The 7488-nt window shown below is 43.9% G+C and overlaps 1 long non-coding RNA gene across 1 annotated transcript; it reads right to left on the bottom strand.

Annotated features, from left to right (window-relative positions):
* Positions 1 to 344: 344 nt before the first annotated feature.
* On the bottom strand, positions 345 to 6580 carry LOC122749696. The gene is made up of 3 exons (XR_006355696.1): positions 6495 to 6580; positions 6229 to 6289; positions 345 to 3171 (listed from the first exon to the last, which is right to left on the bottom strand). It is a non-coding gene; the product is annotated as an uncharacterized LOC122749696 (long non-coding RNA).
* Positions 6581 to 7488: the final 908 nt, after the last annotated feature.

Raw genomic sequence — 7488 nt, 5'->3', positions numbered from 1 at the left:
ATACTTGGAATCAGGAAGATTTACATTCAAATTTTGATCCAGATGCATAAGACATGAACCTGAATTTGGAACATGGTTTTAAAATCGGATGTTAGGGCAGCTAGGTGGTGCAGTGGATAAAGTACCGGCCCTGGATTCAGGAGAACCTGAATTCAAATATGGCCTCAGACACTTGACACTTACTAGCTGTGTGACCCTGGGCAAGTCATTTAACCCCAATTGCCTCACCAAAAAAAAAAAAAGGATGTTAAAATTGTTTTTACATGTAATTGGGGGAAAAAAATAAAATTCAATAAAGTACTAAAAAGAAAAAACAAACAAAATAAAGGGATCATGCAAAAAAAAAAAGAAGACATTATAAGTAAAATTGCTCAGTTCCAAATTGTCTTCTCTTTTTTTTTTTTTCAGGTGCTAAGACTGGTCAAGTTTTATTTTTCAATGTAAGGAAAGAATTAAAATTACAAATAACCCTGCAGGCAATGGAAAGATACACAAATGGCATAAGTAGACTGTCAGTTCCAGATTTTCAAGAATGTTTTGAGTGTCCATGGAAAATATAAATGGGAACTCTGGTTTGCCAGTCTGTAAAATGGGGATGTTGTAATCTCTACTACTCTCTCAATTTGCAGGAATAATCTGAAGACCAATATATATATATATATATCCATGGTCATTGTAAAAAGGCCATTTTGCTCATTTTTTTTCCTTGGGGCAATGAGAGTTAAGTGACTTGCTCAGGGTCACACAGCTAGTAAGTGTCAAGTGTCTGAGGTCAGATTTGAACTCAGCTCTTCCTGAATCCAGGGCCAGTGCTTTATCCATGGCGCCACCTAGCTGCTCCCCTTTGCTCATTTTTAATAAGTAAACATAGTACCCAGTGTGGAGTGGACCAGCTGAGAAATGAGATATTTCCCCAAATCCTTCTTCCTTCCTAGAGTTGAAAAGGAAAAGACTGGATTGGAGTACAGTGGAAAGGGCTCCCTGGAGAGGGATTAGATTCTTCCATCTTGGATATCTTCAAACAGTGACTGGTTGGCCACTCGTTGGGTATGTTCTAGGAGGGATTCCTTTTTGGGTATGGGTTGGATTATATGGTTGCTGAGATCCCTTTCAATGCTACAATTCTATGATTCTGTGGTGAATGGTTCAATTCCGACTGGTCATGGAGATAGCTGAGACGAAGCAGGTAATCAATTGTTCATCTCTTTGTTTTATCTTGGCCACACAGACTTGTACTAAACCCTGCCCAGGTTTAGTATAGGACCTTCAGAGGACCTCAGAAAGAGACAGACAACAGTAATATACTGAATCTAGAATTCAGGTCCTGGGTTTGAATCTTGGCTTGGCCACTTACTGACTCAGTGACCCTGGTCTCTCTGTGGCTTATTTTCCTCCTTTCTGTCTCTCTCTCTTCGCTGTGGTCTTTCTCTCTTAAGTCTAAAAAAGAGAGGGAGAGACTTGGTCTCTATCTTGGCAGCTAGGTGGCGCAGTGGATAGAATGACAGGCCCAGAAGAAGACTTAGCATCCTGAATTCAAATCTGGCAGTAGACACTTATTAGTTGTGTGACCCTGGGTAGGTTACTTCACCTTGTTTGCCTCAGTTTTCTCATCTATAACATGAGCTATTCCCAGTATTTTTGCCAAGAAAACCCTAAATGGGGTTATGAAGAGTCAGACATGACTGAAAAACAAACTCTCTTAGCCAGCCTGAAAGTCCCCCTACTCCTGGGGGGCTCATGGTATTGGTACAGGTCTTAGTGGGTACACCTGATCAGCCTCAGCCCTTCTTCAGCTCAGAACACTTTAACTCATGCTATCTATTAGTCTCAGTTTCCCTAGCATCAGGGATGACCCACTGGGACCACTTTTTTTCTTTGTAAGACAACCAGATAGCCTTTGAGGTGCCTCCCAGTTCCAATCCTAAGACAGAACCTCTGACTCTCAGAGCCAAAAGGGATTTGAGCATTCATACGATTATCTAGTCTAACCCTTCATTTTAAAGAGAAGGAAACAGAAAATGAGTCAAGTGACAGGTCCAAGGTCATACAAAGAGTGAAAGATAGAACAAGGATTCAAACTCAGATACCTACCACCAAACTCCGTACTCTTTCTGCTGTTATTCTGCATATATAGTATCCTAGTGATCACATAAGGTACAGAAACTTTTAATCAGTTTTTTTCTTGCTATTAACCAAGGTCTCTCCTAGCATTCAAAGGGATGATCTTATAAAGACACTTTATCAAAACATCTTTGCTTTTTTCTCAAGTATCCAGAAAGCCAGCACTGCCCACATGTCACCTCATGGAAGAGACACATGAGAGGGATTCATTCCTTTATAAAAGGTACCACTTGGAGGGCAGCTAGGTGGCACAGTGGATAAAGCACCAGCCCTGGATTCAGAAGGACCTGAGTTCAAATGTGGCCTCAGACACTTGACACTTACTATCTGTGTGACCCTGGGCAAGTCACTTAACCCTCATTGCCCCTCAAAAAAATAAAAATAAAAGGTACCACTTTTCTCTACCCATTGGGAGGAAACATAGAGAATTTCTCCTACAACAATTGCTTGTTATCATAACAGCTTGTCATAACCTATGCTAGAACACTATGGAAAATACAGAGCCCTAGAGGCTTCAGAAATTAAGTCACTCATTCCCAGAATGAAGGGGTTCTCCTCATTCCCACCCTCCTAATCCCAGACAGCTTTAACTCTCCTTTCCAAAGAAAGTCAATAGCTCATCTTGGAAACATGTCCTCATAGAGTCCTACTGGGAGCCCCTGTAATATTCAGAGGTCATCTTCACTGTGAAGAGAATTGAAGAAGAGAATTCCATTTCTACCCACTGATGGAAATGAAGCTCTTGTGGAAATACATATTTCCTACTGAAAGAGGATTTGTGAAATCAACAGCCCCTCTAGTTTACAAAATCCCTTGGGAAGGCGATCAGGGGGTGGGGGTGCATGCTGATCCTTTCTTCAGTGGAGCAAGGCAGGGGGCATGGCCGGTACCCATGGGTAACATCTGCCACACTGCCCACTGGCTTTGGCAGCTCCCCAGGGAGCCACCTTTGAGCTCTTTCAGATGGGTTTCATCCAGGAGATGAAATGCAAGACTGCTGTGAGTGAGCCAGCCGGTGTTTGTCTCCCTGAGAATTCTTATATAGGAATTCTAGAAAGAAAAGAAGAAGAAAGGGGAATCATTGCAAAGATTTGTTAATCACTTAGGTTCAGGTCTTATAACACTCCCTCTCACTCACATACAAACATAACCCCACCTTTTTAAAATTAATTAATTAATTAATTTTTTGCCAAACCTGTAAATGAAATCACCACATGGGGAATTTCTAGTGTGGAATTTCCTTCCATCGATATATATATACATAGTTGGTATGTAGCTTATAATCTTAGAGAGCTACCTAGGGGTACCAAGAGGCAGGTGACTTCTGTGCCTGATCACAGAATCTATAGGTAAAGAGGTGTATGTGTGTGTTTGTGTATGTGTGTGTGTGTATTTGAATTCAGATACTTGTGATTCCATGTCTAACACTCTTTCCACTATATCAATATGCTCCCTGGCTCTCCCTCCCTTCCCTCCCTTCCTTCTTTCATCCCTGCCTTCCTTCCTTCTCTCCCTTCTTCCTTTCTTCACTCCTTTCCTTCCTCACTCCCTCCTTTCCTCCTTTCCCCCTCTCTTTTTTCTCCTTCCTTCCTTTCTACCTTATTTCCTTCCTTCTTTCCCTCCATCCCTCTCTCCCTCCTTTCTTTCCTTTCTTCCTTGCCTAGGGTACCAGAAGGTTTATTTGCCATGAATCATACAGCTACTATATACCAGAGTCTGGATTTGAATGAAGGTCCCCATGGCTAGCTCTGGGACAACTCCTACATCATAGTGCTCATCAATGCTTTACCTAGGGAAATGATGTTGGGCTTGTAGCTTTAGATTTGGGAAGGTCCTTAGGAATTAACCTCATTTAAAAAAAAATTTTTTTTTTTTAGTGAGGCAATTGGGGTTAAATGACTTGCCCAGGGTCACACAGCTAGTAAGTGTTAAGTGTCTGAGGCCGGATTTGAACTCAGGTACTCCTGAATCCAGGGCCAGTGCTCTATCCACTGCGCCACCTAGCTGCCCTGAACTAACCTCATTTTACAGATAAGGAAACTGAGGCCCAAAGATGTTAAGTGACTTGTCCAAGGTCATACAGGAAGTAAGCGAGAGAGGCAGGTTTAGAACCCAATTTCTTTAAGAACAAAGGCAGAATTCTTACCGTTGGGCCACAGTGTCTCTCAGTGATGAGAGCTCACATTTCTTTGGACCTTTTTCAAAGTTCCAGACTATTCTGACAACAACCCTTTACTCCTGTGACCTTGGGTAAGGAAGACACTTCTTGACCTCAGTTTTCAGAGCAGGGAGCTGTAGTAGCATTATCCCATTTGACAGAGGAGGAGACCAGAGATCAGAAAGGGGAAGTACTTGAAAGCTAGTAAGAGACAACCCTAGGACATGAAAAAGGCCCTTGGATGTGACTCATCTTGTGCCTGCAGGTGACTGAGCCTGTTGCTCCTAGTGGCTGGCAGGCACCCCCAGGATGTAGCCTGTCTCCAGCCTGAAGCTGGGATGGCATCTCTGGTGTTCCATCCCCAGGAGTAGTTAGATATTGCCCCAATACAGTCCTGGGGCATCTTTGCCCAGAGTTTCTTTAGCTGCAAGGGAGAAAAGAAGGGAGTTTGAATGAAGCCCAGGTGACCCAGGTGGGAATGGAGGTGACCTGCCTCTTTCCTTAAGGAGAAACACATGGAACCTAGGGTTCCTTTTGATATCCTCCTCATATGGCCCCAAAGGGCTCAGATTCCAGGAGAGAATGGAAGGAGAGGGAAGAGAGGGAACAACGATAATAAGATCCTGCTGTTCATGCCAGAGAAGCTGCTGCCCCTTTAGTAAAATCTTTGCCATTTCTAATTATCCTGATCAATATTATTTAAATTTTGCTTTAATTTAATTTGTAGAATATTTTATCAGGTGATTAGTTGGGTTTTTTTGTTTTTGTTTTTGCTGGGCAATGAGGGTTAAGTGACTTGCCCAGGGTCACACAGCTAGTAAATGTTAAGTGTCTGAGACCAGATTTGAACTCAGGTCCTCCTTGAATCCAGGGCTGGTGCTTTATCCACTGTGCCACCTAGCTGCCCCCCCCCCCCCCAATTAGTCTTCTGATGTGACAACTCATCTGTTTCAATAATGGGCCAACAGATACCCCCATTTTATAGATTTCAGAGTATCCCATCAAATCATAACTTCTCTGAGGCTGTGTCTTAGTTTCCTTATTTGGAAAATAAACAAGTTGCACTTTTCAGGTGCCTTCTTACTTTAAATTTAGGGACCTGAAATTCCATTGAGTCATTTTGCAGATATGGAACAGTTGTTCAGAGAGAGGAAGAGAACTGATCATGCATGGTTACATAGATGGTGAGCAACAGAGGCATGATTTGAACCTGGGTCCTTTGACTTAGAGACACAGCAGTATGGGGGAAAGAAGGCTGAACTGGGAGTTAGAGGATCTGAATTTGAATGGCTTTGCTGCTTAGTACCTATGGGACTTTGGCAAGTCATTTCCTATTTTCACACCTAAATAATAATATTAATAACTAACATTTAATAGCACCTTAAAGTTCACAAAATATTTTACAAATATCTCATTTGATCCTCACAACCTTAGTGAGGTGAGTAGGTCCTCTTATGATCACAGAGGCGGGCAGAGGTTAAGTGACTTGCCCAGGGTCATACAGCTAATTGGGGTATAAAACAAGATTTGAATTGGGGTCTTCTTGACTCTAGTCTCTTGTACCACTTAGCTATCTCTAAAAGGAGAGGTGGCATTAGATGTATCTTGAAAGCCTTTCTGACTCTAAATCTATGTTTCTGGATAGCTAGATGGCACAATGGATAGAGCACCAGCCCTGGAGTCAGGAGGACCTGAGTTCAAATCCAGCCTCAGACACTTACTGTGTGACTCTGGATAAGTCACCCAATCCTAATTACCTCCCCGCCCCCCCCCAATAAATCTTTGTTCCTATAGTCCCATGGTTCCAAAATCAGTGTCCTTTCCACTGTAGCAGAGGGAGGAGAGATGAGATCACCTATTCCGACACATTTTACATGCTCCCTCCCCTACCAGTTTTATAGGTGAAGGAAATGAGAACCAGAGAGGACAAGTAATTTACCTAATATTACCTGGAGAGTAAGGTCTTCAACTCTATCCACTTCCATCCACTGGCTTGACTTCGAGTTGAGCCTTTTCAAGAAAAGAAGAAATGGTTGGTCCAAGGCAACCCTTGTTCCCTCCGTGCCCAGGACAGAGCCTGGTGCTGCCATCTATTGACAGCAGTCTGGGGGTAAGGGGGTGAGTCAGGTGACCATGGATTGGGCCTAAAAGCATTCTTTGCCATAGGAGGTTTTTAGATCCTACCCATCCTGCCCCTGCTTTGGCTTCTACTTACACTGATGAGCCAGAGGCTGGTCTTTCCCTTGGAAGCCTTGGGCTGGCTGGCCTCAGGAGGCAGGCTCCCTGCTCCTCACCCTCACCAGGCTGTGTGTTCAGTGCAGGAGGGAGCTTTTATTTATAGACCAGAAGTGACTCAGGGACTCTGTGAGTCCCAAAGCTGTTGGTAGTTCCCACACTCGACAGCCAATGGCTGGGGAAGGGAGAGACAATGAAAGAGGCAGCCACTTAGCTATGGTACACTGAGTCCCAATGCCCTGGGGGGAGTCACCTTCTGCTTGAACCAACTGGTGGAGTGTGGCCTGGTGGTGGTGGTGGTGATGGTGATGGTGATGGCTGGGGGGGTGCCTGGACCTGGGAAAGGAATGACCTTCCAGCTGGATGTCTTCCTATCAATGGCATTTCTGAGCCCCAGTATATGCCAGGCCCAGTCAGCCACCATGAGGGCATGTGCCAGGTGGGAGAGGGAGGAGGGGAGGGATGAAAGCAACCCTCTCACTGGGTGGGCAAAGCTTGATCTCTATGTGCCTGACCTGCCAATGAGGAAGCCTACTTGGAACCACTGGACTGGGCTTTGGATCTAGAGTAAAAAGATGAGCCTTTGAGTTAGTAAATGGACAACTCTGGCTAAGTCATGGGAGTATAGGACTATAGAACTGGAGAAGGGACCTCAGTTGACATATATTTCAAATGGCTCATCTCACAGATGGGGCAACTGAGGCTCCAAGGTCACACACAGCTGGGGCTTGACTGTGGCTTGTTTGACTTCAGATCCAGTGTTCTATCCACTACCACCCTCACTTTACAGCAGAAGAATGTGGTATAGTGGAAGGAAGGAAGAAAGAAGCACTTATTAAGTACCTACTGTATGCCAAGCACTGCTTTGAGTACTTTACAAATATTATCTCATTTGACTCTCACAACAACCCTGGGAGGTAGGTCCTATTATTATCATCCCTAATTTTTTTTTAACAGTTGAGGAAACTGAGGTA

The sequence above is a fragment of the Dromiciops gliroides genome, chromosome 3 (assembly GCF_019393635.1).
Source record: "Dromiciops gliroides isolate mDroGli1 chromosome 3, mDroGli1.pri, whole genome shotgun sequence".
Taxonomy (NCBI): domain Eukaryota; kingdom Metazoa; phylum Chordata; class Mammalia; order Microbiotheria; family Microbiotheriidae; genus Dromiciops; species Dromiciops gliroides.
This window is presented reverse-complemented; position numbering and strand designations above follow the sequence as displayed.